The sequence below is a fragment of the Arachis ipaensis genome, chromosome B6 (genome assembly GCF_059453495.1).
Source record: "Arachis ipaensis isolate K30076 ecotype BB chromosome B6, ASM5945349v1, whole genome shotgun sequence".
Classification (NCBI taxonomy): domain Eukaryota; kingdom Viridiplantae; phylum Streptophyta; class Magnoliopsida; order Fabales; family Fabaceae; genus Arachis; species Arachis ipaensis.
Genome location: NC_142441.1, coordinates 66,398,476 through 66,420,627, shown reverse-complemented (window position 1 = coordinate 66,420,627; position 22,152 = coordinate 66,398,476). Strand labels below are relative to the sequence as shown.

At 44.9% G+C, this 22,152-nt stretch overlaps 68 non-coding genes across 68 annotated transcripts; all 68 read right to left on the bottom strand.

Moving 5' to 3' along the window:
- Window positions 1-43: 43 nt before the first annotated feature.
- LOC148559087 (5S ribosomal RNA) lies at window positions 44-162 on the bottom strand. The gene has a single exon (XR_015888653.1). It is a non-coding gene; the product is annotated as a 5S ribosomal RNA (ribosomal RNA).
- Window positions 163-361: 199 nt separating this feature from the next.
- On the bottom strand, window positions 362-480 carry LOC148559086 (5S ribosomal RNA). The gene has a single exon (XR_015886775.1). It is a non-coding gene; the product is annotated as a 5S ribosomal RNA (ribosomal RNA).
- A 190-nt stretch (window positions 481-670) lies between these two features.
- On the bottom strand, window positions 671-789 carry LOC148559085 (5S ribosomal RNA). The gene has a single exon (XR_015886764.1). It is a non-coding gene; the product is annotated as a 5S ribosomal RNA (ribosomal RNA).
- A 196-nt stretch (window positions 790-985) lies between these two features.
- LOC148559084 (5S ribosomal RNA) lies at window positions 986-1,104 on the bottom strand. The gene has a single exon (XR_015888593.1). It is a non-coding gene; the product is annotated as a 5S ribosomal RNA (ribosomal RNA).
- A 215-nt stretch (window positions 1,105-1,319) lies between these two features.
- Window positions 1,320-1,438, bottom strand: LOC148559083 (5S ribosomal RNA). Its single transcript, XR_015886753.1, has one exon. It is a non-coding gene; the product is annotated as a 5S ribosomal RNA (ribosomal RNA).
- Window positions 1,439-2,010: 572 nt separating this feature from the next.
- On the bottom strand, window positions 2,011-2,129 carry LOC148559082 (5S ribosomal RNA). Its single transcript, XR_015889443.1, has one exon. It is a non-coding gene; the product is annotated as a 5S ribosomal RNA (ribosomal RNA).
- A 223-nt stretch (window positions 2,130-2,352) lies between these two features.
- Window positions 2,353-2,471, bottom strand: LOC148559081 (5S ribosomal RNA). The gene has a single exon (XR_015889100.1). It is a non-coding gene; the product is annotated as a 5S ribosomal RNA (ribosomal RNA).
- Window positions 2,472-2,652: 181 nt separating this feature from the next.
- LOC148559080 (5S ribosomal RNA) lies at window positions 2,653-2,771 on the bottom strand. Its single transcript, XR_015888652.1, has one exon. It is a non-coding gene; the product is annotated as a 5S ribosomal RNA (ribosomal RNA).
- A 231-nt stretch (window positions 2,772-3,002) lies between these two features.
- Window positions 3,003-3,121, bottom strand: LOC148559079 (5S ribosomal RNA). Its single transcript, XR_015890770.1, has one exon. It is a non-coding gene; the product is annotated as a 5S ribosomal RNA (ribosomal RNA).
- Window positions 3,122-3,302: 181 nt separating this feature from the next.
- On the bottom strand, window positions 3,303-3,421 carry LOC148559078 (5S ribosomal RNA). Its single transcript, XR_015888650.1, has one exon. It is a non-coding gene; the product is annotated as a 5S ribosomal RNA (ribosomal RNA).
- Window positions 3,422-3,619: 198 nt separating this feature from the next.
- On the bottom strand, window positions 3,620-3,738 carry LOC148559077 (5S ribosomal RNA). Its single transcript, XR_015886742.1, has one exon. It is a non-coding gene; the product is annotated as a 5S ribosomal RNA (ribosomal RNA).
- A 213-nt stretch (window positions 3,739-3,951) lies between these two features.
- Window positions 3,952-4,069, bottom strand: LOC148559076 (5S ribosomal RNA). The gene has a single exon (XR_015891091.1). It is a non-coding gene; the product is annotated as a 5S ribosomal RNA (ribosomal RNA).
- A 197-nt stretch (window positions 4,070-4,266) lies between these two features.
- Window positions 4,267-4,385, bottom strand: LOC148559075 (5S ribosomal RNA). The gene has a single exon (XR_015889099.1). It is a non-coding gene; the product is annotated as a 5S ribosomal RNA (ribosomal RNA).
- A 187-nt stretch (window positions 4,386-4,572) lies between these two features.
- LOC148559074 (5S ribosomal RNA) lies at window positions 4,573-4,691 on the bottom strand. Its single transcript, XR_015886731.1, has one exon. It is a non-coding gene; the product is annotated as a 5S ribosomal RNA (ribosomal RNA).
- Window positions 4,692-4,886: 195 nt separating this feature from the next.
- Window positions 4,887-5,005, bottom strand: LOC148559073 (5S ribosomal RNA). The gene has a single exon (XR_015890481.1). It is a non-coding gene; the product is annotated as a 5S ribosomal RNA (ribosomal RNA).
- A 194-nt stretch (window positions 5,006-5,199) lies between these two features.
- LOC148559072 (5S ribosomal RNA) lies at window positions 5,200-5,318 on the bottom strand. Its single transcript, XR_015890586.1, has one exon. It is a non-coding gene; the product is annotated as a 5S ribosomal RNA (ribosomal RNA).
- A 212-nt stretch (window positions 5,319-5,530) lies between these two features.
- On the bottom strand, window positions 5,531-5,649 carry LOC148559071 (5S ribosomal RNA). The gene has a single exon (XR_015886720.1). It is a non-coding gene; the product is annotated as a 5S ribosomal RNA (ribosomal RNA).
- A 207-nt stretch (window positions 5,650-5,856) lies between these two features.
- LOC148559070 (5S ribosomal RNA) lies at window positions 5,857-5,975 on the bottom strand. The gene has a single exon (XR_015889098.1). It is a non-coding gene; the product is annotated as a 5S ribosomal RNA (ribosomal RNA).
- A 188-nt stretch (window positions 5,976-6,163) lies between these two features.
- On the bottom strand, window positions 6,164-6,282 carry LOC148559069 (5S ribosomal RNA). The gene has a single exon (XR_015889355.1). It is a non-coding gene; the product is annotated as a 5S ribosomal RNA (ribosomal RNA).
- Window positions 6,283-6,488: 206 nt separating this feature from the next.
- On the bottom strand, window positions 6,489-6,607 carry LOC148559068 (5S ribosomal RNA). The gene has a single exon (XR_015890480.1). It is a non-coding gene; the product is annotated as a 5S ribosomal RNA (ribosomal RNA).
- Window positions 6,608-6,797: 190 nt separating this feature from the next.
- On the bottom strand, window positions 6,798-6,915 carry LOC148559067 (5S ribosomal RNA). The gene has a single exon (XR_015891090.1). It is a non-coding gene; the product is annotated as a 5S ribosomal RNA (ribosomal RNA).
- Window positions 6,916-7,113: 198 nt separating this feature from the next.
- Window positions 7,114-7,232, bottom strand: LOC148559066 (5S ribosomal RNA). The gene has a single exon (XR_015889097.1). It is a non-coding gene; the product is annotated as a 5S ribosomal RNA (ribosomal RNA).
- Window positions 7,233-7,419: 187 nt separating this feature from the next.
- LOC148559065 (5S ribosomal RNA) lies at window positions 7,420-7,538 on the bottom strand. The gene has a single exon (XR_015886709.1). It is a non-coding gene; the product is annotated as a 5S ribosomal RNA (ribosomal RNA).
- Window positions 7,539-7,733: 195 nt separating this feature from the next.
- Window positions 7,734-7,852, bottom strand: LOC148559064 (5S ribosomal RNA). The gene has a single exon (XR_015890479.1). It is a non-coding gene; the product is annotated as a 5S ribosomal RNA (ribosomal RNA).
- Window positions 7,853-8,049: 197 nt separating this feature from the next.
- LOC148559063 (5S ribosomal RNA) lies at window positions 8,050-8,168 on the bottom strand. Its single transcript, XR_015890584.1, has one exon. It is a non-coding gene; the product is annotated as a 5S ribosomal RNA (ribosomal RNA).
- Window positions 8,169-8,379: 211 nt separating this feature from the next.
- Window positions 8,380-8,498, bottom strand: LOC148559062 (5S ribosomal RNA). Its single transcript, XR_015886698.1, has one exon. It is a non-coding gene; the product is annotated as a 5S ribosomal RNA (ribosomal RNA).
- A 207-nt stretch (window positions 8,499-8,705) lies between these two features.
- Window positions 8,706-8,824, bottom strand: LOC148559061 (5S ribosomal RNA). Its single transcript, XR_015889096.1, has one exon. It is a non-coding gene; the product is annotated as a 5S ribosomal RNA (ribosomal RNA).
- A 188-nt stretch (window positions 8,825-9,012) lies between these two features.
- Window positions 9,013-9,131, bottom strand: LOC148559060 (5S ribosomal RNA). Its single transcript, XR_015889354.1, has one exon. It is a non-coding gene; the product is annotated as a 5S ribosomal RNA (ribosomal RNA).
- A 205-nt stretch (window positions 9,132-9,336) lies between these two features.
- LOC148559059 (5S ribosomal RNA) lies at window positions 9,337-9,455 on the bottom strand. Its single transcript, XR_015890478.1, has one exon. It is a non-coding gene; the product is annotated as a 5S ribosomal RNA (ribosomal RNA).
- Window positions 9,456-9,656: 201 nt separating this feature from the next.
- Window positions 9,657-9,775, bottom strand: LOC148559058 (5S ribosomal RNA). The gene has a single exon (XR_015890583.1). It is a non-coding gene; the product is annotated as a 5S ribosomal RNA (ribosomal RNA).
- A 212-nt stretch (window positions 9,776-9,987) lies between these two features.
- On the bottom strand, window positions 9,988-10,106 carry LOC148559057 (5S ribosomal RNA). Its single transcript, XR_015889393.1, has one exon. It is a non-coding gene; the product is annotated as a 5S ribosomal RNA (ribosomal RNA).
- Window positions 10,107-10,315: 209 nt separating this feature from the next.
- LOC148559056 (5S ribosomal RNA) lies at window positions 10,316-10,434 on the bottom strand. Its single transcript, XR_015890747.1, has one exon. It is a non-coding gene; the product is annotated as a 5S ribosomal RNA (ribosomal RNA).
- A 211-nt stretch (window positions 10,435-10,645) lies between these two features.
- On the bottom strand, window positions 10,646-10,764 carry LOC148559055 (5S ribosomal RNA). The gene has a single exon (XR_015890033.1). It is a non-coding gene; the product is annotated as a 5S ribosomal RNA (ribosomal RNA).
- A 200-nt stretch (window positions 10,765-10,964) lies between these two features.
- On the bottom strand, window positions 10,965-11,083 carry LOC148559054 (5S ribosomal RNA). The gene has a single exon (XR_015889094.1). It is a non-coding gene; the product is annotated as a 5S ribosomal RNA (ribosomal RNA).
- A 181-nt stretch (window positions 11,084-11,264) lies between these two features.
- On the bottom strand, window positions 11,265-11,383 carry LOC148559053 (5S ribosomal RNA). The gene has a single exon (XR_015886687.1). It is a non-coding gene; the product is annotated as a 5S ribosomal RNA (ribosomal RNA).
- A 213-nt stretch (window positions 11,384-11,596) lies between these two features.
- LOC148559052 (5S ribosomal RNA) lies at window positions 11,597-11,716 on the bottom strand. The gene has a single exon (XR_015890768.1). It is a non-coding gene; the product is annotated as a 5S ribosomal RNA (ribosomal RNA).
- A 181-nt stretch (window positions 11,717-11,897) lies between these two features.
- On the bottom strand, window positions 11,898-12,016 carry LOC148559051 (5S ribosomal RNA). Its single transcript, XR_015889453.1, has one exon. It is a non-coding gene; the product is annotated as a 5S ribosomal RNA (ribosomal RNA).
- A 209-nt stretch (window positions 12,017-12,225) lies between these two features.
- LOC148559050 (5S ribosomal RNA) lies at window positions 12,226-12,344 on the bottom strand. The gene has a single exon (XR_015886676.1). It is a non-coding gene; the product is annotated as a 5S ribosomal RNA (ribosomal RNA).
- Window positions 12,345-12,567: 223 nt separating this feature from the next.
- On the bottom strand, window positions 12,568-12,686 carry LOC148559049 (5S ribosomal RNA). The gene has a single exon (XR_015890133.1). It is a non-coding gene; the product is annotated as a 5S ribosomal RNA (ribosomal RNA).
- Window positions 12,687-12,879: 193 nt separating this feature from the next.
- LOC148559048 (5S ribosomal RNA) lies at window positions 12,880-12,998 on the bottom strand. The gene has a single exon (XR_015886664.1). It is a non-coding gene; the product is annotated as a 5S ribosomal RNA (ribosomal RNA).
- Window positions 12,999-13,223: 225 nt separating this feature from the next.
- On the bottom strand, window positions 13,224-13,342 carry LOC148559047 (5S ribosomal RNA). The gene has a single exon (XR_015890751.1). It is a non-coding gene; the product is annotated as a 5S ribosomal RNA (ribosomal RNA).
- A 181-nt stretch (window positions 13,343-13,523) lies between these two features.
- On the bottom strand, window positions 13,524-13,642 carry LOC148559046 (5S ribosomal RNA). The gene has a single exon (XR_015886653.1). It is a non-coding gene; the product is annotated as a 5S ribosomal RNA (ribosomal RNA).
- A 208-nt stretch (window positions 13,643-13,850) lies between these two features.
- Window positions 13,851-13,969, bottom strand: LOC148559045 (5S ribosomal RNA). The gene has a single exon (XR_015890477.1). It is a non-coding gene; the product is annotated as a 5S ribosomal RNA (ribosomal RNA).
- A 202-nt stretch (window positions 13,970-14,171) lies between these two features.
- On the bottom strand, window positions 14,172-14,290 carry LOC148559044 (5S ribosomal RNA). Its single transcript, XR_015890582.1, has one exon. It is a non-coding gene; the product is annotated as a 5S ribosomal RNA (ribosomal RNA).
- A 229-nt stretch (window positions 14,291-14,519) lies between these two features.
- LOC148559043 (5S ribosomal RNA) lies at window positions 14,520-14,638 on the bottom strand. The gene has a single exon (XR_015890132.1). It is a non-coding gene; the product is annotated as a 5S ribosomal RNA (ribosomal RNA).
- Window positions 14,639-14,831: 193 nt separating this feature from the next.
- LOC148559042 (5S ribosomal RNA) lies at window positions 14,832-14,950 on the bottom strand. The gene has a single exon (XR_015886642.1). It is a non-coding gene; the product is annotated as a 5S ribosomal RNA (ribosomal RNA).
- A 208-nt stretch (window positions 14,951-15,158) lies between these two features.
- On the bottom strand, window positions 15,159-15,277 carry LOC148559041 (5S ribosomal RNA). Its single transcript, XR_015890750.1, has one exon. It is a non-coding gene; the product is annotated as a 5S ribosomal RNA (ribosomal RNA).
- Window positions 15,278-15,458: 181 nt separating this feature from the next.
- Window positions 15,459-15,577, bottom strand: LOC148559040 (5S ribosomal RNA). The gene has a single exon (XR_015886631.1). It is a non-coding gene; the product is annotated as a 5S ribosomal RNA (ribosomal RNA).
- Window positions 15,578-15,790: 213 nt separating this feature from the next.
- LOC148559039 (5S ribosomal RNA) lies at window positions 15,791-15,909 on the bottom strand. Its single transcript, XR_015890476.1, has one exon. It is a non-coding gene; the product is annotated as a 5S ribosomal RNA (ribosomal RNA).
- Window positions 15,910-16,109: 200 nt separating this feature from the next.
- On the bottom strand, window positions 16,110-16,228 carry LOC148559038 (5S ribosomal RNA). Its single transcript, XR_015890581.1, has one exon. It is a non-coding gene; the product is annotated as a 5S ribosomal RNA (ribosomal RNA).
- A 221-nt stretch (window positions 16,229-16,449) lies between these two features.
- On the bottom strand, window positions 16,450-16,568 carry LOC148559037 (5S ribosomal RNA). Its single transcript, XR_015890131.1, has one exon. It is a non-coding gene; the product is annotated as a 5S ribosomal RNA (ribosomal RNA).
- Window positions 16,569-16,764: 196 nt separating this feature from the next.
- On the bottom strand, window positions 16,765-16,883 carry LOC148559036 (5S ribosomal RNA). Its single transcript, XR_015886620.1, has one exon. It is a non-coding gene; the product is annotated as a 5S ribosomal RNA (ribosomal RNA).
- A 219-nt stretch (window positions 16,884-17,102) lies between these two features.
- On the bottom strand, window positions 17,103-17,221 carry LOC148559035 (5S ribosomal RNA). The gene has a single exon (XR_015891562.1). It is a non-coding gene; the product is annotated as a 5S ribosomal RNA (ribosomal RNA).
- A 181-nt stretch (window positions 17,222-17,402) lies between these two features.
- Window positions 17,403-17,521, bottom strand: LOC148559034 (5S ribosomal RNA). The gene has a single exon (XR_015886609.1). It is a non-coding gene; the product is annotated as a 5S ribosomal RNA (ribosomal RNA).
- A 207-nt stretch (window positions 17,522-17,728) lies between these two features.
- Window positions 17,729-17,847, bottom strand: LOC148559033 (5S ribosomal RNA). Its single transcript, XR_015890475.1, has one exon. It is a non-coding gene; the product is annotated as a 5S ribosomal RNA (ribosomal RNA).
- Window positions 17,848-18,043: 196 nt separating this feature from the next.
- LOC148559032 (5S ribosomal RNA) lies at window positions 18,044-18,162 on the bottom strand. Its single transcript, XR_015890580.1, has one exon. It is a non-coding gene; the product is annotated as a 5S ribosomal RNA (ribosomal RNA).
- A 226-nt stretch (window positions 18,163-18,388) lies between these two features.
- LOC148559031 (5S ribosomal RNA) lies at window positions 18,389-18,507 on the bottom strand. The gene has a single exon (XR_015886598.1). It is a non-coding gene; the product is annotated as a 5S ribosomal RNA (ribosomal RNA).
- Window positions 18,508-18,714: 207 nt separating this feature from the next.
- On the bottom strand, window positions 18,715-18,833 carry LOC148559030 (5S ribosomal RNA). The gene has a single exon (XR_015889093.1). It is a non-coding gene; the product is annotated as a 5S ribosomal RNA (ribosomal RNA).
- Window positions 18,834-19,044: 211 nt separating this feature from the next.
- On the bottom strand, window positions 19,045-19,163 carry LOC148559029 (5S ribosomal RNA). The gene has a single exon (XR_015886587.1). It is a non-coding gene; the product is annotated as a 5S ribosomal RNA (ribosomal RNA).
- A 193-nt stretch (window positions 19,164-19,356) lies between these two features.
- Window positions 19,357-19,475, bottom strand: LOC148559028 (5S ribosomal RNA). The gene has a single exon (XR_015890473.1). It is a non-coding gene; the product is annotated as a 5S ribosomal RNA (ribosomal RNA).
- Window positions 19,476-19,673: 198 nt separating this feature from the next.
- On the bottom strand, window positions 19,674-19,792 carry LOC148559027 (5S ribosomal RNA). Its single transcript, XR_015890579.1, has one exon. It is a non-coding gene; the product is annotated as a 5S ribosomal RNA (ribosomal RNA).
- Window positions 19,793-20,003: 211 nt separating this feature from the next.
- On the bottom strand, window positions 20,004-20,122 carry LOC148559026 (5S ribosomal RNA). The gene has a single exon (XR_015886576.1). It is a non-coding gene; the product is annotated as a 5S ribosomal RNA (ribosomal RNA).
- Window positions 20,123-20,323: 201 nt separating this feature from the next.
- On the bottom strand, window positions 20,324-20,442 carry LOC148559025 (5S ribosomal RNA). Its single transcript, XR_015889092.1, has one exon. It is a non-coding gene; the product is annotated as a 5S ribosomal RNA (ribosomal RNA).
- Window positions 20,443-20,652: 210 nt separating this feature from the next.
- On the bottom strand, window positions 20,653-20,771 carry LOC148559024 (5S ribosomal RNA). Its single transcript, XR_015889540.1, has one exon. It is a non-coding gene; the product is annotated as a 5S ribosomal RNA (ribosomal RNA).
- A 193-nt stretch (window positions 20,772-20,964) lies between these two features.
- LOC148559023 (5S ribosomal RNA) lies at window positions 20,965-21,083 on the bottom strand. The gene has a single exon (XR_015889091.1). It is a non-coding gene; the product is annotated as a 5S ribosomal RNA (ribosomal RNA).
- A 181-nt stretch (window positions 21,084-21,264) lies between these two features.
- LOC148559022 (5S ribosomal RNA) lies at window positions 21,265-21,383 on the bottom strand. The gene has a single exon (XR_015886564.1). It is a non-coding gene; the product is annotated as a 5S ribosomal RNA (ribosomal RNA).
- Window positions 21,384-21,585: 202 nt separating this feature from the next.
- LOC148559021 (5S ribosomal RNA) lies at window positions 21,586-21,705 on the bottom strand. Its single transcript, XR_015890767.1, has one exon. It is a non-coding gene; the product is annotated as a 5S ribosomal RNA (ribosomal RNA).
- Window positions 21,706-21,886: 181 nt separating this feature from the next.
- LOC148559020 (5S ribosomal RNA) lies at window positions 21,887-22,005 on the bottom strand. Its single transcript, XR_015890041.1, has one exon. It is a non-coding gene; the product is annotated as a 5S ribosomal RNA (ribosomal RNA).
- Between the last annotated feature and the right edge of the window lie 147 nt (window positions 22,006-22,152).

Genomic DNA, 22,152 nt, shown 5'->3' with positions numbered 1-22,152 from the left:
ACGACGTAAAAAAAAAAAAAAAAAAAAAAAAAAAAAAAAAAAAGAGGTGCAACACGAGGACTTCCCAGGAGGTCACCCATCCTAGTACTACTCTCGCCCAAGCACGCTTAACTACGGAGTTCTGATGGGATCCGGTGCATTAGTGCTGGTATGATCGCACCTATTAAAATATGCGCACATAATTATCATATGCATGTCTCGCGACGTAGGGTAAGTCGAGTTGCAAATCCCTGCGGGGCCCGTGGGAGCTTGCCTAAAATCAGGTCATTGAGACTCGCTTTAACTAAAATGTGCAAGATAGCGCCGTTTAAAGAACGAGGGTAAGCACGACGTAAAAAAAAAAAAAAAAAAAAAAAAAAAAGAGGTGCAACACGAGGACTTCCCAGGAGGTCACCCATCCTAGTACTACTCTCGCCCAAGCACGCTTAACTGCGGAGTTCTGATGGGATCCGGTGCATTAGTGCTGGTATGATCGCACCTATTATAATATGCGCACATAATTATCATATGCATGTCTTGCGACGTAGGGTAAGTCGAGCTGCGAATCCCTGCGGGGCCAGTGCGAGCTTGCCTAAAATGAGGTCATTGAGACTCGCTTTAGCTAAACTATTCAAGATAGCGCCGTTTAAAGAACGAGGGTAAGCACGACGTAAAAAAAAAAAAAAAAAAAGAGGTGCAACACGAGGACTTCCCAGGAGGTCACCCATCCTAGTACTACTCTCGCCCAAGCACGCTTAACTGCGGAGTTCTGATGGGATCCGGTGCATTAGTGCTGGTATGATCGCACCTATTAAAATATGCGCACATAATTATCATATGCATGTCTCGCGACGTAGGGTAAGTCGAGTTGCGAAACCCTGCGGGGCCCGTGCGAACTTGCCTAAAATGAGGTCATTGAGACTCGCTTTAGCTAAACTATTCAAGATAGCGCCGTTTAAAGAACGAGGGTAAGCACGACGTAAAAAAAAAAAAAAAAAAAAAAAAAGAGGTGCAACACGAGGACTTCCCAGGAGGTCACCCATCCTAGTACTACTCTCGCCCAAGCACGCTTAGCTGCGGAGTTCTGATGGGATCCGGTGCATTAGTGCTGGTATGATCGCACCTATTATAATATGCGCACATAATTATCATATGCATGTCTTGCGACGTAGGGTAAGTCGAGCTGCGAATCCCTGCGGGGCCCGTGCGAGCTTGCCTAAAATGAGGTCATTGAGACTCGCTTTAGCTAAACTATTCAAGATAGCGCCGTTTAAAGAACGAGGGTAAGCACGACGTAAAAAAAAAAAAAAAAAAAAAAAAAAAAAAAAAAAAAAAAAAAAGAGGTGCAACACGAGGACTTCCCAGGAGGTCACCCATCCTAGTACTACTCTCGCCCAAGCACGCTTAACTGCGGAGTTCTGATGGGATCCGGTGCATTAGTGCTGGTATGATCGCACCTATTAAAATATGCGCACATAATTATCATATGCATGTCTCGCGACGTAGGGTAAGTCGAGTTGCGAAACCCTGCGGGGCCCATGCGAACTTGCCTAAAATGAGGTCATTGAGACTCGCTTTAGCTAAACTATTCAAGATAGCGCCGTTTAAAGAACGAGGGCAAGCACGACGTAAAAAAAAAAAAAAAAAAAAAAAAAAAAAAAAAAAAAAAAAAAAAAAAAAAAAAAAAAAAAAAAAAAAAAAAAAAAAAAGAGGTGCAACACGAGGACTTCCCAGGAGGTCACCCATCCTAGTACTACTCTCGCCCAAGGGATCCGGTGAATTAGTGCTGGTATGATCGCACCTATTAAAATATGCGCACATAATTATCATATGCATGTCTCGCGACGTAGGGTAAGTCGAGTTGCAAATCCCTGCGGGGCCCGTGGGAGCTTGCCTAAAATCAGGTCATTGAGACTCGCTTTAACAAAACTGTGCAAGATAGCGCCGTTTAAAGAACGAGGATAAGCACGACGTAAAAAAAAAAAAAAAAAAAAAAAAAAAAAAAAAAAAAAAAAAAAAAAAAAAAAAAAAGAGGTGCAACTCGAGGACTTCCCAGGAGGTCACCCATCCTAGTACTACTCTCGCCCAAGCACGCTTAACTGCGGAGTTCTGATGGGATCCGGTGCATTAGTGCTGGTATGATCGCACCTATTAAAATATGCGCACATAATTATCATATGCATGTCTCGCGACGTAGGGTAAGTCGAGTTGCGAAACCCTGCGAGGCCCGTGCGAACTTGCCTAAAATGAGGTCATTGAGACTCGCTTTAGCTAAACTATTCAAGATAACGCCGTTTAAAGAACGAGGGTAAGCACGACGTATAAAAAAAAAAAAAAAAAAAAAAAAAAAAAAAAAAAAAAAAAAAAAAAAAAGAGGTGCAACACGAGGACTTCCCAGGAGGTCACCCATCCTAGTACTACTCTCGCCCAAGCACGCTTAACTGCGGAGTTCTGATGGGATCCGGTGAATTAGTGCTGGTATGATCGCACCTATTAAAATATGCGCACATAATTATCATATGCATGTCTCGCGACGTAGGGTAAGTCGAGTTGCAAATCCCTGCGGGGCCCGTGGGAGCTTGCCTAAAATCAGGTCATTGAGACTCGCTTTAACTAAACTGTGCAAGATAGCGCCGTTTAAAGAACGAGGGTAAGCACGACGTAAAAAAAAAAGAGGTGCAACACGAGGACTTCCCAGGAGGTCACCCATCCTAGTACTACTCTCGCCCAAGCACGCTTAACTACGGAGTTCTGATGGGATCCGGTGCATTAGTGCTGGTATGATCGCACCTATTATAATATGCGCACATAATTATCATATGCATGTCTTGCGACGTAGGGTAAGTCAAGCTGCGAATCCCTGCGGGGCCCGTGCGAGCTTGCCTAAAATGAGGTCATTGAGACTCGCTTTAGCTAAACTATTCAAGATAGCGCCGTTTAAAGAACGAGGGTAAGCACGACGTAAAAAAAAAAAAAAAAAAAAAAAAAAAAAAAAAAAAAAAAAAAAAAAAAAAAAAAAAAAAGAGGTGTAACACGAGGACTTCTCAGGAGGTCACCCATCCTAGTACTACTCTCGCCCAAGCACGCTTAACTGCGGAGTTCTGATGGGATCCGGTGAATTAGTGCTGGTATGATCGCACCTATTAAAATATGCGCACATAATTATCATATGCATGTCTCGCGACGTAGGGTAAGTCGAGTTGCAAATCCCTGCGGGGCCCGTGGGAGCTTGCCTAAAATCAGGTCATTGAGACTCGCTTTAACTAAACTGTGCAAGATAGCGCCGTTTAAAGAACGAGGGTAAGCACGACGTAAAAAAAAAAGAGGTGCAACACGAGGACTTCCCAGGAGGTCACCCATCCTAGTACTACTCTCGCCCAAGCACGCTTAACTACGGAGTTCTGATGGGATCCGGTGCATTAGTGCTGGTATGATCGCACCTATTATAATATGCGCACATAATTATCATATGCATGTCTTGCGACGTAGGGTAAGTCGAGCTGCGAATCCCTGCGGGGCCCGTGCGAGCTTGCCTAAAATGAGGTCATTGAGACTCGCTTTAGCTAAACTATTCAAGATAGCGCCGTTTAAAGAACGAGGGTAAGCACGACGTAAAAAAAAAAAAAAAAAAAAAAAAAAAGAGGTGCAACACGAGGACTTCCCAGGAGGTCACCCATCCTAGTACTACTCTCGCCCAAGCACGCTTAACTGCGGAGTTCTGATGGGATCCGGTGCATTAGTGCTGGTATGATCGCACCTATTAAAATATGCGCACATAATTATCATATGCATGTCTCGCGACGTAGGGTAAGTCGAGTTGCGAAACCCTGCGGGGCCCATGCGAACTTGCCTAAAATGAGGTCATTGAGACTCGCTTTAGCTAAACTATTCAAGATAGCGCCGTTTAAAGAACGAGGGCAAGCACGACGTAAAAAAAAAAAAAAAAAAAAAAAAAAAAAAAAAAAAAAAAAAGAGGTGCAACACGAGGACTTCCCAGGAGGTCACCCATCCTAGTACTACTCTCGCCCAAGCACGCTTAACTGCGGATTCTGATGGGATCCGGTGCATTAGTGCTGGTATGATCGCACCTATTAAAATATGCGCACATAATTATCATATGCATGTCTCGCGACGTAGGGTAAGTCGAGTTGCGAAATCCTGCGGGGCCCGTGCGAACTTGCCTAAAATGAGGTCATTGAGACTCGCTTTAGCTAAACTATTCAAGATAGCGCCGTTTAAAGAACGAGGGTAAGCACGACGTAAAAAAAAAAAAAAAAAAAAAAAAAAGAGGTGCAACACGAGGACTTCCCAGGAGGTCACCCATCCTAGTACTACTCTCGCCCAAGCACGCTTAACTGCGGAGTTCTGATGGGATCCGGTGAATTAGTGCTGGTATGATCGCACCTATTAAAATATGCGCACATAATTATCATATGCATGTCTCGCGACGTAGGGTAAGTCGAGTTGCAAATCCCTGCGGGGCCCGTGGGAGCTTGCCTAAAATCAGGTCATTGAGACTCGCTTTAACAAAACTGTGCAAGATAGCGCCGTTTAAAGAACGAGGATAAGCACGACGTAAAAAAAAAAAAAAAAGAGGTGCAACACGAGGACTTCCCAGGAGGTCACCCATCCTAGTACTACTCTCGCCCAAGCACGCTTAACTGCGGAGTTCTGATGGGATCCGGTGCATTAGTGCTGGTATGATCGCACCTATTAAAATATGCGCACATAATTATCATATGCATGTCTCGCGACGTAGGGTAAGTCGAGTTGCGAAACCCTGCGGGGCCCATGCGAACTTGCCTAAAATGAGGTCATTGAGACTCGCTTTAGCTAAACTATTCAAGATAGCGCCGTTTAAAGAACGAGGGCAAGCACGACGTAAAAAAAAAAAAAAAAAAAAAAAAGAGGTGCAACACGAGGACTTCCCAGGAGGTCACCCATCCTAGTACTACTCTCGCCCAAGCACGCTTAACTGCGGAGTTCTGATGGGATCCGGTGAATTAGTGCTGGTATGATAGCACCTATTAAAATATGCGCACATAATTATCATATGCATGTCTCGCGACGTAGGGTAAGTCGAGTTGCGAAACCCTGCGAGGCCCGTGCGAACTTGCCTTAAATGAGGTCATTGAGACTCGCTTTAGCTAAACTATTCAAGATAGCGCCGTTTAAAGAACGAGGGTAAGCACGACGTAAAAAAAAAAAAAAAAAAAAAAAGAGGTGCAACACGAGGACTTCCCAGGAGGTCACCCATCCTAGTACTACTCTCGCCCAAGCACGCTTAACTGCGTAGTTCTGATGGGATCCGGTGCATTAGTGCTGGTATGATCGCACCTATTATAATATGCGCACATAATTATCATATGCATGTCTTGCGACGTAGGGTAAGTCGAGCTGCGAATCCCTGCGGGGCCCGTGCGAGCTTGCCTAAAATGAGGTCATTGAGACTCGCTTTAGCTAAACTATTCAAGATAGCGCCGTTTAAAGAACGAGGGTAAGCACGACGTAAAAAAAAAAAAAAAAAAAAAAAAAAAAAAAAAAAAAAAAAGAGGTGCAACACGAGGACTTCCCAGGAGGTCACCCATCCTAGTACTACTCTCGCCCAAGCACGCTTAACTGCGGAGTTCTGATGGGATCCGGTGCATTAGTGCTGGTATGATCGCACCTATTAAAATATGCGCACATAATTATCATATGCATGTCTCGCGACGTAGGGTAAGTCGAGTTGCGAAACCCTGCGGGGCCCATGCGAACTTGCCTAAAATGAGGTCATTGAGACTCGCTTTAGCTAAACTATTCAAGATAGCGCCGTTTAAAGAACGAGGGCAAGCACGACGTAAAAAAAAAAAAAAAAAAAAAAAAAAAAAAAAAAAAGAGGTGCAACACGAGGACTTCCCAGGAGGTCACCCATCCTAGTACTACTCTCGCCCAAGCACGCTTAACTGCGGAGTTCTGATGGGATCCGGTGAATTAGTGCTGGTATGATCGCACCTATTAAAATATGCGCACATAATTATCATATGCATGTCTCGCGACGTAGGGTAAGTCGAGTTGCAAATCCCTGCGGGGCCCGTGGGAGCTTGCCTAAAATCAGGTCATTGATACTCGCTTTAACAAAACTGTGCAAGATAGCGCCGTTTAAAGAACGAGGATAAGCACGACGTAAAAAAAAAAAAAAAAAGAGGTGCAACACGAGGACTTCCCAGGAGGTCACCCATCCTAGTACTACTCTCGCCCAAGCACGCTTAACTGCGGAGTTCTGATGGGATCCGGTGCATTAGTGCTAGTATGATCGCACCTATTAAAATATGCGCACATAATTATCATATGCATGTCTCGCGACGTAGGGTAAGTCGAGTTGCGAAACCCTGCGGGGCCCATGCGAACTTGCCTAAAATGAGGTCATTGAGACTCGCTTTAGCTAAACTATTCAAGATAGCGCCGTTTAAAGAACGAGGGCAAGCACGACGTAAAAAAAAAAAAAAAAAAAAAAAAAAAAAAAAAAAGAGGTGCAACACGAGGACTTCCCAGGAGGTCACCCATCCTAGTACTACTCTCGCCCAAGCACGCTTAACTGCGGAGTTCTGATGGGATCCGGTGAATTAGTGCTGGTATGATAGCACCTATTAAAATATGCGCACATAATTATCATATGCATGTCTCGCGACGTAGGGTAAGTCGAGTTGCGAAACCCTGCGAGGCCCGTGCGAACTTGCCTTAAATGAGGTCATTGAGACTCGCTTTAGCTAAACTATTCAAGATAGCGCCGTTTAAAGAACGAGGGTAAGCACGACGTAAAAAAAAAAAAAAAAAAAGAGGTGCAACACGAGGACTTCCCAGGAGGTCACCCATCCTAGTACTACTCTCGCCCAAGCACGCTTAACTGCGGATTCTGATGGGATCCGGTGCATTAGTGCTGGTATGATCGCACCTATTAAAATATGCGCACATAATTATCATATGCATGTCTCGCGACGTAGGGTAAGTCGAGTTGCGAAATCCTGCGGGGCCCGTGCGAACTTGCCTAAAATGAGGTCATTGAGACTCGCTTTAGCTAAACTATTCAAGATAGCGCCGTTTAAAGAACGAGGGTAAGCACGACGTAAAAAAAAAAAAAAAAAAAAAAAAAAAGAGGTGCAACACGAGGACTTCCCAGGAGGTCACCCATCCTAGTACTACTCTCGCCCAAGCACGCTTAACTGCGGAGTTCTGATGGGATCCGGTGAATTAGTGCTGGTATGATCGCACCTATTAAAATATGCGCACATAATTATCATATGCATGTCTCGCGACGTAGGGTAAGTCGAGTTGCAAATCCCTGCGGGGCCCGTGGGAGCTTGCCTAAAATCAGGTCATTGAGACTCGCTTTAACAAAACTGTGCAAGATAGCGCCGTTTAAAGAACGAGGATAAGCACGACGTAAAAAAAAAAAAAAAAGAGGTGCAACACGAGGACTTCCCAGGAGGTCACCCATCCTAGTACTACTCTCGCCCAAGCACGCTTAACTGCGGAGTTCTGATGGGATCCGGTGCATTAGTGCTGGTATGATCGCACCTATTAAAATATGCGCACATAATTATCATATGCATGTCTCGCGACGTAGGGTAAGTCGAGTTGCGAAACCCTGCGGGGCCCATGCGAACTTGCCTAAAATGAGGTCATTGAGACTCGCTTTAGCTAAACTATTCAAGATAGCGCCGTTTAAAGAACGAGGGCAAGCACGACGTAAAAAAAAAAAAAAAAAAAAAAAAGAGGTGCAACACGAGGACTTCCCAGGAGGTCACCCATCCTAGTACTACTCTCGCCCAAGCACGCTTAACTGCGGAGTTCTGATGGGATCCGGTGAATTAGTGCTGGTATGATAGCACCTATTAAAATATGCGCACATAATTATCATATGCATGTCTCGCGACGTAGGGTAAGTCGAGTTGCGAAACCCTGCGAGGCCCGTGCGAACTTGCCTTAAATGAGGTCATTGAGACTCGCTTTAGCTAAACTATTCAAGATAGCGCCGTTTAAAGAACGAGGGTAAGCACGACGTAAAAAAAAAAAAAAAAAAAAAAAAAAGAGGTGCAACACGAGGACTTCCCAGGAGGTCACCCATCCTAGTACTACTCTCGCCCAAGCACGCTTAACTGCGTAGTTCTGATGGGATCCGGTGCATTAGTGCTGGTATGATCGCACCTATTATAATATGCGCACATAATTATCATATGCATGTCTTGCGACGTAGGGTAAGTCGAGCTGCGAATCCCTGCGGGGCCCGTGCGAGCTTGCCTAAAATGAGGTCATTGAGACTCGCTTTAGCTAAACTATTCAAGATAGCGCCGTTTAAAGAACGAGGGTAAGCACGACGTAAAAAAAAAAAAAAAAAAAAAAAAAAAAAAAAAAAAAAAAGAGGTGCAACACGAGGACTTCCCAGGAGGTCACCCATCCTAGTACTACTCTCGCCCAAGCACGCTTAACTGCGGAGTTCTGATGGGATCCGGTGCATTAGTGCTGGTATGATCGCACCTATTAAAATATGCGCACATAATTATCATATGCATGTCTCGCGACGTAGGGTAAGTCGAGTTGCGAAACCCTGCGGGGCCCATGCGAACTTGCCTAAAATGAGGTCATTGAGACTCGCTTTAGCTAAACTATTCAAGATAGTGCCGTTTAAAGAACGAGGGCAAGCACGACGTAAAAAAAAAAAAAAAAAAAAAAAAAAAAAAAAAAAAGAGGTGCAACACGAGGACTTCCCAGGAGGTCACCCATCCTAGTACTACTCTCGCCCAAGCACGCTTAACTGCGGAGTTCTGATGGGATCCGGTGAATTAGTGCTGGTATGATCGCACCTATTAAAATATGCGCACATAATTATCATATGCATGTCTCGCGACGTAGGGTAAGTCGAGTTGCAAATCCCTGCGGGGCCCGTGGGAGCTTGCCTAAAATCAGGTCATTGAGACTCGCTTTAACAAAACTGTGCAAGATAGCGCCGTTTAAAGAACGAGGATAAGCACGACGTAAAAAAAAAAAAAAAAAGAGGTGCAACACGAGGACTTCCCAGGAGGTCACCCATCCTAGTACTACTCTCGCCCAAGCACGCTTAACTGCGGAGTTCTGATGGGATCCGGTGCATTAGTGCTAGTATGATCGCACCTATTAAAATATGCGCACATAATTATCATATGCATGTCTCGCGACGTAGGGTAAGTCGAGTTGCGAAACCCTGCGGGGCCCATGCGAACTTGCCTAAAATGAGGTCATTGAGACTCGCTTTAGCTAAACTATTCAAGATAGCGCCGTTTAAAGAACGAGGGCAAGCACGACGTAAAAAAAAAAAAAAAAAAAAAAAAAAAAAAAAAAGAGGTGCAACACGAGGACTTCCCAGGAGGTCACCCATCCTAGTACTACTCTCGCCCAAGCACGCTTAACTGCGGAGTTCTGATGGGATCCGGTGAATTAGTGCTGGTATGATAGCACCTATTAAAATATGCGCACATAATTATCATATGCATGTCTCGCGACGTAGGGTAAGTCGAGTTGCGAAACCCTGCGAGGCCCGTGCGAACTTGCCTTAAATGAGGTCATTGAGACTCGCTTTAGCTAAACTATTCAAGATAGCGCCGTTTAAAGAACGAGGGTAAGCACGACGTAAAAAAAAAAAAAAAAAAAAAAAAAAAAAAGAGGTGCAACACGAGGACTTCCCAGGAGGTCACCCATCCTAGTACTACTCTCGCCCAAGCACGCTTAACTGCGTAGTTCTGATGGGATCCGGTGCATTAGTGCTGGTATGATCGCACCTATTATAATATGCGCACATAATTATCATATGCATGTCTTGCGACGTAGGGTAAGTCGAGCTGCGAATCCCTGCGGGGCCCGTGCGAGCTTGCCTAAAATGAGGTCATTGAGACTCGCTTTAGCTAAACTATTCAAGATAGCGCCGTTTAAAGAACGAGGGTAAGCACGACGTAAAAAAAAAAAAAAAAAAAAAAAAAAAAAAAAAAAAAAAAAGAGGTGCAACACGAGGACTTCCCAGGAGGTCACCCATCCTAGTACTACTCTCGCCCAAGCACGCTTAACTGCAGAGTTCTGATGGGATCCGGTGCATTAGTGCTGGTATGATCGCACCTATTAAAATATGCGCACATAATTATCATATGCATGTCTCGCGACGTAGGGTAAGTCGAGTTGCGAAACCCTGCGGGGCCCATGCGAACTTGCCTAAAATGAGGTCATTGAGACTCGCTTTAGCTAAACTATTCAAGATAGCGCCGTTTAAAGAACGAGGGCAAGCACGACGTAAAAAAAAAAAAAAAAAAAAAAAAAAAAAAAAAAAAAAGAGGTGCAACATGAGGACTTCCCAGGAGGTCACCCATCCTAGTACTACTCTCGCCCAAGCACGCTTAACTGCGGAGTTCTGATGGGATCCGGTGAATTAGTGCTGGTATGATCGCACCTATTAAAATATGCGCACATAATTATCATATGCATGTCTCGCGACGTAGGGTAAGTCGAGTTGCAAATCCCTGCGGGGCCCGTGGGAGCTTGCCTAAAATCAGGTCATTGAGACTCGCTTTAACAAAACTGTGCAAGATAGCGCCGTTTAAAGAACGAGGATAAGCACGACGTAAAAAAAAAAAAAAAAAAAAAAAAAAAAAGGTTGCAAAAGGAGGTGCAACACGAGGACTTCCCAGGAGGTCACCCATCCTAGTACTACTCTCGCCCAAGCACGCTTCACTGCGGAGTTCTGATGGGATCCGGTGCATTAGTGCTGGTATGATCGCACATATTAAAATATGCGCACATAATTATCATATGCATGTCTCGCGACGTAGGGTAAGTCGAGTTGCGAAACCCTGCGGGGCCCGTGCGAACTTGCCTAAAATGAGGTCATTGAGACTCGCTTTAGCTAAACTATTCAAGATAGCGCCGTTTAAAGAACGAGGGTAAGCACGACGTAAAAAAAAAAAAAAAAAAAAAAAAAAAAAGAGGTGCAACACGAGGACTTCCCAGGAGGTCACCCATCCTAGTACTACTCTCGCCCAAGCACGCTTAACTGCGGAGTTCTGATGGGATCCGGTGAATTAGTGCTGGTATGATCGCACCTATTAAAATATGCGCACATAATTATCATATGCATGTCTCGCGACGTAGGGTAAGTCGAGTTGCAAATCCCTGCGGGGCCCGTGGGAGCTTGCCTAAAATCAGGTCATTGAGACTCGCTTTAACTAAACTGTGCAAGATAGCGCCGTTTAAAGAACGAGGGTAAGCACGACGTAAAAAAAAAAGAGGTGCAACACGAGGACTTCCCAGGAGGTCACCCATCCTAGTACTACTCTCGCCCAAGCACGCTTAACTGCGGAGTTCTGATGGGATCCGGTGCATTAGTGCTGGTATGATCGCACCTATTATAATATGCGCACATAATTATCATATGCATGTCTTGCGACGTAGGGTAAGTCGAGCTGCGAATCCCTGCGGGGCCCGTGCGAGCTTGCCTAAAATGAGGTCATTGAGACTCGCTTTAGCTAAACTATTCAAGATAGCGCCGTTTAAAGAACGAGGGTAAGCACGACGTAAAAAAAAAAAAAAAAAAAAAAAAAAAAAAAAAAAAAAAAAAAAGGTGCAACACGAGGACTTCCCAGGAGGTCACCCCATCCTAGTACTACTCTCGCCCAAGCACGCTTAACTGCGGAGTTCTGATGGGATCCGGTGCATTAGTGCTGGTATGATCGCACCTATTAAAATATGCGCACATAATTATCATATGCATGTCTCGCGACGTAGGGTAAGTCGAGTTGCAAATCCCTGCGGGGCCCGTGGGAGCTTGCCTAAAATCAGGTCATTGAGACTCGCTTTAACTAAACTGTGCAAGATAGCGCCGTTTAAAGAACGAGGGTAAGCACGACGTAAAAAAAAAAGAGGTGCAACACGAGGACTTCCCAGGAGGTCACCCATCCTAGTACTACTCTCGCCCAAGCACGCTTAACTGCGGAGTTCTGATGGGATCCAGTGCATTAGTGCTGGTATGATCGCACCTATTATAATATGCGCACATAATTATCATATGCATGTCTTGCGACGTAGGGTAAGTCGAGCTGCGAATCCCTGCGGGCCCGTGCGAGCTTGCCTAAAATGAGGTCATTGAGACTCGCTTTAGCTAAACTATTCAAGATAGCGCCGTTTAAAGAACGAGGGTAAGCACGACGTAAAAAAAAAAAAAAAAAAAAAAAAAAAAAAAAAAAAAAAGAGGTGCAACACGAGGACTTCCCAGGAGGTCACCCATCCTAGTACTACTCTCGCCCAAGCACGCTTAACTGCGGAGTTCTGATGGGATCCGGTGCATTAGTGCTGGTATGATCGCACCTATTAAAATATGCGCACATAATTATCATATGCATGTCTCGCGACGTAGGGTAAGTCGAGTTGCGAAACCCTGCGGGGCCCATGCGAACTTGCCTAAAATGAGGTCATTGAGACTCGCTTTAGCTAAACTATTCAAGATAGCGCCGTTTAAAGAACGAGGGCAAGCACGACGTAAAAAAAAAAAAAAAAAAAAAAAAAAAAAAAAAAAAAAAAAAAAAAAAAAAAGAGGTGCAACACGAGGACTTCCCAGGAGGTCACCCATCCTAGTACTACTCTCGCCCAAGCACGCTTAACTGCGGAGTTCTGATGGGATCCAGTGAATTAGTGCTGGTATGATCGCACCTATTAAAATATGCGCACATAATTATCATATGCATGTCTCGCGACGTAGGGTAAGTCGAGTTGCAAATCCCTGCGGGGCCCGTGGGAGCTTGCCTAAAATCAGGTCATTGAGACTCGCTTTAACAAAACTGTGCAAGATAGCGCCGTTTAAAGAACGAGGATAAGCACGACGTAAAAAAAAAAAAAAAAAAAAAAGAGGTGCAACACGAGGACTTCCCAGGAGGTCACCCATCCTAGTACTACTCTCGCCCAAGCACGCTTAACTGCGGAGTTCTGATGGGATCCGGTGCATTAGTGCTGGTATGATCGCACCTATTAAAATATGCGCACATAATTATCATATGCATGTCTCGCGACGTAGGGTAAGTCGAGTTGCGAAACCCTGCGGGGCCCGTGCGAACTTGCCTAAAATGAGGTCATTGAGACTCGCTTTAGCTAAACTATTCAAGATAGCGCCGTTTAAAGAACGAGGGTAAGCACGACGTAAAAAAAAAAAAAAAAAAAAAAAAAAAAAAAAAAAAAAAAAAAAAAAAAAAAAAGAGGTGCAACACGAGGACTTCCCAGGAGGTCACCCATCCTAGTAATACTCTCGCCCAAGCACGCTTAACTGCGGAGTTCTGATGGGATCCGGTGAATTAGTGCTGGTATGATCGCACCTATTAAAATATGCGCACATAATTATCATATGCATGTCTCGCGACGTAGGGTAAGTCGAGTTGCAAATCCCTGCGGGGCCCGTGGGAGCTTGCCTAAAATCAGGTCATTGAGACTCGCTTTAACTAATCTGTGCAAGATAGCGCCGTTTAAAGAACGAGGGTAAGCACGACGTAAAAAAAAAAGAGGTGCAACACGAGGACTTCCCAGGAGGTCACCCATCCTAGTACTACTCTCGCCCAAGCACGCTTAACTGCGGAGTTCTGATGGGATCCGGTGCATTAGTGCTGGTATGATCGCACCTATTATAATATGCGCACATAATTATCATATGCATGTCTTGCGACGTAGGGTAAGTCGAGCTGTGAATCCCTGCGGGGCCCGTGTGAGCTTGCCTAAAATGAGGTCATTGAGACTCGCTTTAGCTAAACTATTCAAGATAGCGCCGTTTAAAGAACGAGGGCAAGCACGACGTAAAAAAAAAAAAAAAAAAAAAAAAAAAAAAAAAAAAAGAGGTGCAACACGAGGACTTCCCAGGAGGTCACCCATCCTAGTACTACTCTCGCCCAAGCACGCTTAACTGCGGAGTTCTGATGGGATCCGGTGAATTAGTGCTGGTATGATAGCACCTATTAAAATATGCGCACATAATTATCATATGCAGGTCTCGCGACGTAGGGTAAGTCGAGTTGCGAAACCCTGCGAGGCCCGTGCGAACTTGCCTTAAATGAGGTCATTGAGACTCGCTTTAGCTAAACTATTCAAGATAGCGCCGTTTAAAGAACGAGGGTAAGCACGACATAAAAAAAAAAAAAAAAAAAAAAAAAAAAAAAGAGGTGCAACACGAGGACTTCCCAGGAGGTCACCCATCCTAGTACTACTCTCGCCCAAGCACGCTTAACTGCGTAGTTCTGATGGGATCCGGTGCATTAGTGCTGGTATGATCGCACCTATTATAATATGCGCACATAATTATCATATGCATGTCTTGCGACGTAGGGTAAGTCGAGCTGCGAATCCCTACGGGGCCCGTGCGAGCTTGCCTAAAATGAGGTCATTGAGACTCGCTTTAGCTAAACTATTCAAGATAGCGCCGTTTAAAGAACGAGGGTAAGCACGACGTAAAAAAAAAAAAAAAAAAAAAAAAAAAAAAAAAAAAAAAAAAAAAAAAAAAAAAAAAAGAGGTGCAACACGAGGACTTCCCAGGAGGTCACCCATCCTAGTACTACTCTCGCCCAAGCACGCTTAACTGCGGAGTTCTGATGGGATCCAGTGAATTAGTGCTGGTATGATCGCACCTATTAAAATATGCGCACATAATTATCATATGCATGTCTCGCGACGTAGGGTAAGTCGAGTTGCAAATCCCTGCGGGGCCCGTGGGAGCTTGCCTAAAATCAGGTCATTGAGACTCGCTTTAACAAAACTGTGCAAGATAGCGCCGTTTAAAGAACGAGGATAAGCACGACGTAAAAAAAAAAAAAAAAAAAAAAGAGGTGCAACACGAGGACTTCCCAGGAGGTCACCCATCCTAGTACTACTCTCGCCCAAGCACGCTTAACTGCGGAGTTCTGATGGGATCCGGTGCATTAGTGCTGGTATGATCGCACCTATTAAAATATGCGCACATAATTATCATATGCATGTCTCGCGACGTAGGGTAAGTCGAGTTGCGAAACCCTGCGGGGCCCGTGCGAACTTGCCTAAAATGAGGTCATTGAGACTCGCTTTAGCTAAACTATTCAAGATAGCGCCGTTTAAAGAACGAGGGTAAGCACGACGTAAAAAAAAAAAAAAAAAAAAAAAAAAAAAAAAAGAAAGAGGTGCAACACGAGGACTTCCCAGGAGGTCACCCATCCTAGTAATACTCTCGCCCAAGCACGCTTAACTGCGGAGTTCTGATGGGATCCGGTGAATTAGTGCTGGTATGATCGCACCTATTAAAATATGCGCACATAATTATCATATGCATGTCTCGCGACGTAGGGTAAGTCGAGTTGCAAATCCCTGCGGGGCCCGTGGGAGCTTGCCTAAAATCAGGTCATTGAGACTCGCTTTAACTAATCTGTGCAAGATAGCGCCGTTTAAAGAACGAGGGTAAGCACGACGTAAAAAAAAAAGAGGTGCAACACGAGGACTTCCCAGGAGGTCACCCATCCTAGTACTACTCTCGCCCAAGCACGCTTAACTGCGGAGTTCTGATGGGATCCGGTGCATTAGTGCTGGTATGATCGCACCTATTATAATATGCGCACATAATTATCATATGCATGTCTTGCGACGTAGGGTAAGTCGAGCTGCGAATCCCTGCGGGGCCCGTGTGAGCTTGCCTAAAATGAGGTCATTGAGACTCGCTTTAGCTAAACTATTCAAGATAGCGCCGTTTAAAGAACGAGGGCAAGCACGACGTAAAAAAAAAAAAAAAAAAAAAAAAAAAAAAAAAAAAAAAAAAGAGGTGCAACACGAGGACTTCCCAGGAGGTCACCCATCCTAGTACTACTCTCGCCCAAGCACGCTTAACTGCGGAGTTCTGATGGGATCCGGTGAATTAGTGCTGGTATGATAGCACCTATTAAAATATGCGCACATAATTATCATATGCATGTCTCGCGACGTAGGGTAAGTCGAGTTGCGAAACCCTGCGAGGCCCGTGCGAACTTGCCTTAAATGAGGTCATTGAGACTCGCTTTAGCTAAACTATTCAAGATAGCGCCGTTTAAAGAACGAGGGTAAGCACGACGTAAAAAAAAAAAAAAAAAAAAAAAAAAAAAGAGGTGCAACACGAGGACTTCCCAGGAGGTCACCCATCCTAGTACTACTCTCGCCCAAGCACGCTTAACTGCGTAGTTCTGATGGGATCCGGTGCATTAGTGCTGGTATGATCGCACCTATTATAATATGCGCACATAATTATCATATGCATGTCTTGCGACGTAGGGTAAGTCGAGCTGCGAATCCCTGCGGGGCCCGTGCGAGCTTGCCTAAAATGAGGTCATTGAGACTCGCTTTAGCTAAACTATTCAAGATAGCGCCGTTTAAAGAACGAGGGTAAGCACGACGTAAAAAAAAAAAAAAAAAAAAAAAAAAAAAAAAAAAAAAAAAAAAAAAAAAGAGGTGCAACACGAGGACTTCCCAGGAGGTCACCCATCCTAGTACTACTCTCGCCCAAGCACGCTTAACTGCGGAGTTCTGATGGGATCCAGTGAATTAGTGCTGGTATGATCGCACCTATTAAAATATGCGCACATAATTATCATATGCATGTCTCGCGACGTAGGGTAAGTCGAGTTGCAAATCCCTGCGGGGCCCGTGGGAGCTTGCCTAAAATCAGGTCATTGAGACTCGCTTTAACAAAACTGTGCAAGATAGCGCCGTTTAAAGAACGAGGATAAGCACGACGTAAAAAAAAAAAAAAAAAAAAAAAAAGAGGTGCAACACGAGGACTTCCCAGGAGGTCACCCATCCTAGTACTACTCTCGCCCAAGCACGCTTAACTGCGGAGTTCTGATGGGATCCGGTGCATTAGTGCTGGTATGATCGCACCTATTAAAATATGCGCACATAATTATCATATGCATGTCTCGCGACGTAGGGTAAGTCGAGTTGCGAAACCCTGCGGGGCCCGTGCGAACTTGCCTAAAATGAGGTCATTGAGACTCGCTTTAGCTAAACTATTCAAGATAGCGCCGTTTAAAGAACGAGGGTAAGCACGACGTAAAAAAAAAAAAAAAAAAAAAAAAAAAAAAAAAAAAAAAAAAAAAAAAGAGGTGCAACACGAGGACTTCTAAGGAGGTCACCCATCCTAGTAATACTCTCGCCCAAGCACGCTTAACTGCGGAGTTCTGATGGGATCCGGTGAATTAGTGCTGGTATGATCGCACCTATTAAAATATGCGCACATAATTATCATATGCATGTCTCGCGACGTAGGGTAAGTCGAGTTGCAAATCCCTGCGGGGCCCGTGGGAGCTTGCCTAAAATCAGGTCATTGAGACTCGCTTTAACTAATCTGTGCAAGATAGCGCCGTTTAAAGAACGAGGGTAAGCACGACGTAAAAAAAAAAGAGGTGCAACACGAGGACTTCCCAGGAGGTCACCCATCCTAGTACTACTCTCGCCCAAGCACGCTTAACTGCGGAGTTCTGATGGGATCCGGTGCATTAGTGCTGGTATGATCGCACCTATTATAATATGCGCACATAATTATCATATGCATGTCTTGCGACGTAGGGTAAGTCGAGCTGCGAATCCCTGCGGGGCCCGTGTGAGCTTGCCTAAAATGAGGTCATTGAGACTCGCTTTAGCTAAACTATTCAAGATAGCGCCGTTTAAAGAACGAGGGCAAGCACGACGTAAAAAAAAAAAAAAAAAAAAAAAAAAAAAAAAAAAAGAGGTGCAACACGAGGACTTCCCAGGAGGTCACCCATCCTAGTACTACTCTCGCCCAAGCACGCTTAACTGCGGAGTTCTGATGGGATCCGGTGAATTAGTGCTGGTATGATAGCACCTATTAAAATATGCGCACATAATTATCATATGCATGTCTCGCGACGTAGGGTAAGTCGAGTTGCGAAACCCTGCGAGGCCCGTGCGAACTTGCCTTAAATGAGGTCATTGAGACTCGCTTTAGCTAAACTATTCAAGATAGCGCCGTTTAAAGAACGAGGGTAAGCACGACGTAAAAAAAAAAAAAAAAAAAAAAAAAGAGGTGCAACACGAGGACTTCCCAGGAGGTCACCCATCCTAGTACTACTCTCGCCCAAGCACGCTTAACTGCGTAGTTCTGATGGGATCCGGTGCATTAGTGCTGGTATGATCGCACCTATTATAATATGCGCACATAATTATCATATGCATGTCTTGCGACGTAGGGTAAGTCGAGCTGCGAATCCCTGCGGGGCCCGTGCGAGCTTGCCTAAAATGAGGTCATTGAGACTCGCTTTAGCTAAACTATTCAAGATAGCGCCGTTTAAAGAACGAGGGTAAGCACGACGTAAAAAAAAAAAAAAAAAAAAAAAAAAAAAAAAAAAAAAAAAAAAAAAAAAAAAAAGAGGTGCAACACGAGGACTTCCCAGGAGGTCACCCATCCTAGTACTACTCTCGCCCAAGCACGCTTAACTGCGGAGTTCTGATGGGATCCGGTGCATTAGTGCTGGTATGATCGCACCTATTAAAATATGCGCACATAATTATCATATGCATGTCTCGCGACGTAGGGTAAGTCGAGTTGCGAAACCCTGCGGGGCCCATGCGAACTTGCCTAAAATGAGGTCATTGAGACTCGCTTTAGCTAAACTATTCAAGATAGCGCCGTTTAAAGAACGAGGGCAAGCACGACGTAAAAAAAAAAAAAAAAAAAAAAAAAAAAAAAAAAAAGAGGTGCAACACGAGGACTTCCCAGGAGGTCACCCATCCTAGTACTACTCTCGCCCAAGCACGCTTAACTGCGGAGTTCTGATGGGATCCGGTGAATTAGTGCTGGTATGATCGCACCTATTAAAATATGCGCACATAATTATCATATGCATGTCTCGCGACGTAGGGTAAGTCGAGTTGCAAATCCCTGCGGGGCCCGTGGGAGCTTGCCTAAAATCAGGTCATTGAGACTCGCTTTAACAAAACTGTGCAAGATAGCGCCGTTTAAAGAACGAGGATAAGCACGACGTAAAAAAAAAAAAAAAAAAAAAAAAAAAAAGGTTGCAAAAGGAGGTGCAACACGAGGACTTCCCAGGAGGTCACCCATCCTAGTACTACTCTCGCCCAAGCACGCTTAACTGCGGAGTTCTGATGGGATCCGGTGCATTAGTGCTGGTATGATCGCACCTATTAAAATATGCGCACATAATTATCATATGCATGTCTCGCAACGTAGGGTAAGTCGAGTTGCGAAACCCTGCGGGGCCCGTGCGAACTTGCCTAAAATGAGGTCATTGAGACTCGCTTTAGCTAAACTATTCAAGATAGCGCCGTTTAAAGAACGAGGGTAAGCACGACGTAAAAAAAAAAAAAAAAAAAAAAGAGGTGCAACACGAGGACTTCCCAGGAGGTCACCCATCCTAGTACTACTCTCGCCCAAGCACGCTTAACTGCGGAGTTCTGATGGGATCCGGTGAATTAGTGCTGGTATGATAGCACCTATTAAAATATGCGCACATAATTATCATATGCATGTCTCGCGACGTAGGGTAAGTCGAGTTGCGAAACCCTGCGAGGCCCGTGCGAACTTGCCTTAAATGAGGTCATTGAGACTCGCTTTAGCTAAACTATTCAAGATAGCGCCGTTTAAAGAACGAGGGTAAGCACGACGTAAAAAAAAAAAAAAAAAAAAAAAAAAAGAGGTGCAACACGAGGACTTCCCAGGAGGTCACCCATCCTAGTACTACTCTCGCCCAAGCACGCTTAACTGCGTAGTTCTGATGGGATCCGGTGCATTAGTGCTGGTATGATCGCACCTATTATAATATGCGCACATAATTATCATATGCATGTCTTGCGACGTAGGGTAAGTCGAGCTGCGAATCCCTGCGGGGCCCGTGCGAGCTTGCCTAAAATGAGGTCATTGAGACTTGCTTTAGCTAAACTATTCAAGATAGCGCCGTTTAAAGAACGAGGGTAAGCACGACGTAAAAAAAAAAAAAAAAAAAAAAAAAAAAAAAAAAAAAAAAGAGGTGCAACACGAGGACTTCCCAGGAGGTCACCCATCCTAGTACTACTCTCGCCCAAGCACGCTTAACTGCGGAGTTCTGATGGGATCCGGTGCATTAGTGCTGGTATGATCGCACCTATTAAAATATGCGCACATAATTATCATATGCATGTCTCGCGACGTAGGGTAAGTCGAGTTGCGAAACCCTGCGGGGCCCATGCGAACTTGCCTAAAATGAGGTCATTGAGACTCGCTTTAGCTAAACTATTCAAGATAGCGCCGTTTAAAGAACGAGGGCAAGCACGACGTAAAAAAAAAAAAAAAAAAAAAAAAAAAAAAGAGGTGCAACACGAGGACTTCCCAGGAGGTCACCCATCCTAGTACTACTCTCGCCCAAGCACGCTTAACTGCGGAGTTCTGATGGGATCCGGTGAATTAGTGCTGGTATGATCGCACCTATTAAAATATGCGCACATAATTATCATATGCATGTCTCGCGACGTAGGGTAAGTCGAGTTGCAAATCCCTGCGGGGCCCGTGGGAGCTTGCCTAAAATCAGGTCATTGAGACTCGCTTTAACAAAACTGTGCAAGATAGCGCCGTTTAAAGAACGAGGATAAGCACGACGTAAAAAAAAAAAAAAAAAAAAAAAAAAAAGGTTGCAAAAGGAGGTGCAACACGAGGACTTCCCAGGAGGTCACCCATCCTAGTACTACTCTCGCCCAAGCACTCTTAACTGCGGAGTTCTGATGGGATCCGGTGCATTAGTGCTGGTATGATCGCACCTATTAAAATATGCGCACATAATTATCATATGCATGTCTCGCGACGTAGGGTAAGTCGAGTTGCGAAACCCTGCGGGGCCCGTGCGAACTTGCCTAAAATGAGGTCATTGAGACTCGCTTTAGCTAAACTATTCAAGATAGCGCCGTTTAAAGAACGAGGGTAAGCACGACGTAAAAAAAAAAAAAAAAAAAAAAGAGGTGCAACACGAGGACTTCCCAGGAGGTCACCCATCCTAGTACTACTCTCGCCCAAGCACGCTTAACTGCGGAGTTCTGATGGGATCCGGTGAATTAGTGCTGGTATGATCGCACCTATTAAAATATGCGCACATAATTATCATATGCATGTCTCGCGACGTAGGGTAAGTCGAGTTGCAAATCCCTGCGGGGCCCGTGGGAGCTTGCCTAAAATCAGGTCATTGAGACTCGCTTTAACTAAACTGTGCAAGATAGCGCCGTTTAAAGAACGAGGGTAAGCACGACGTAAAAAAAAAAGAGGTGCAACACGAGGACTTCCCAGGAGGTCACCCATCCTAGTACTACTCTCGCCCAAGCACGCTTAACTGCGGAGTTCTGATGGGATCCGGTGCATTAGTGCTGGTATGATCGCACCTATTATAATATGCGCACATAATTATCATATGCATGTCTTGCGACGTAGGGTAAGTCGAGCTGCGAATCCCTGCGGGGCCCGTGCGAGCTTGCCTAAAATGAGGTCATTGAGACTCGCTTTAGCTAAACTATTCAAGATAGCGCCGTTTAAAGAACGAGGGTAAGCACGACGTAAAAAAAAAAAAAAAAAAAAAAAAAAAAAAAAAGGTGCAACACGAGGACTTCCCAGGAGGTCACCCCATCCTAGTACTACTCTCGCCCAAGCACGCTTAACTGCGGAGTTCTGATGGGATCCGGTGCATTAGTGCTGGTATGATCGCACCTATTAAAATATGCGCACATAATTATCATATGCATGTCTCGCGACGTAGGGTAAGTCGAGTTGCAAATCCCTGCGGGGCCCGTGGGAGCTTGCCTAAAATCAGGTCATTGAGACTCGCTTTAACTAAACTGTGCAAGATAGCGCCGTTTAAAGAACGAGGGTAAGCACGACGTAAAAAAAAAAGAGGTGCAACACGAGGACTTCCCAGGAGGTCACCCATCCTAGTACTACTCTCGCCCAAGCACGCTTAACTGCGGAGTTCTGATGGGATCCGGTGCATTAGTGCTGCTATGATCGCACCTATTATAATATGCGCACATAATTATCATATGCATGTCTTGCGACGTAGGGTAAGTCGAGCTGCGAATCCCTGCGGGGCCCGTGCGAGCTTGCCTAAAATGAGGTCATTGAGACTCGCTTTAGCTAAACTATTCAAGATAGCGCCGTTT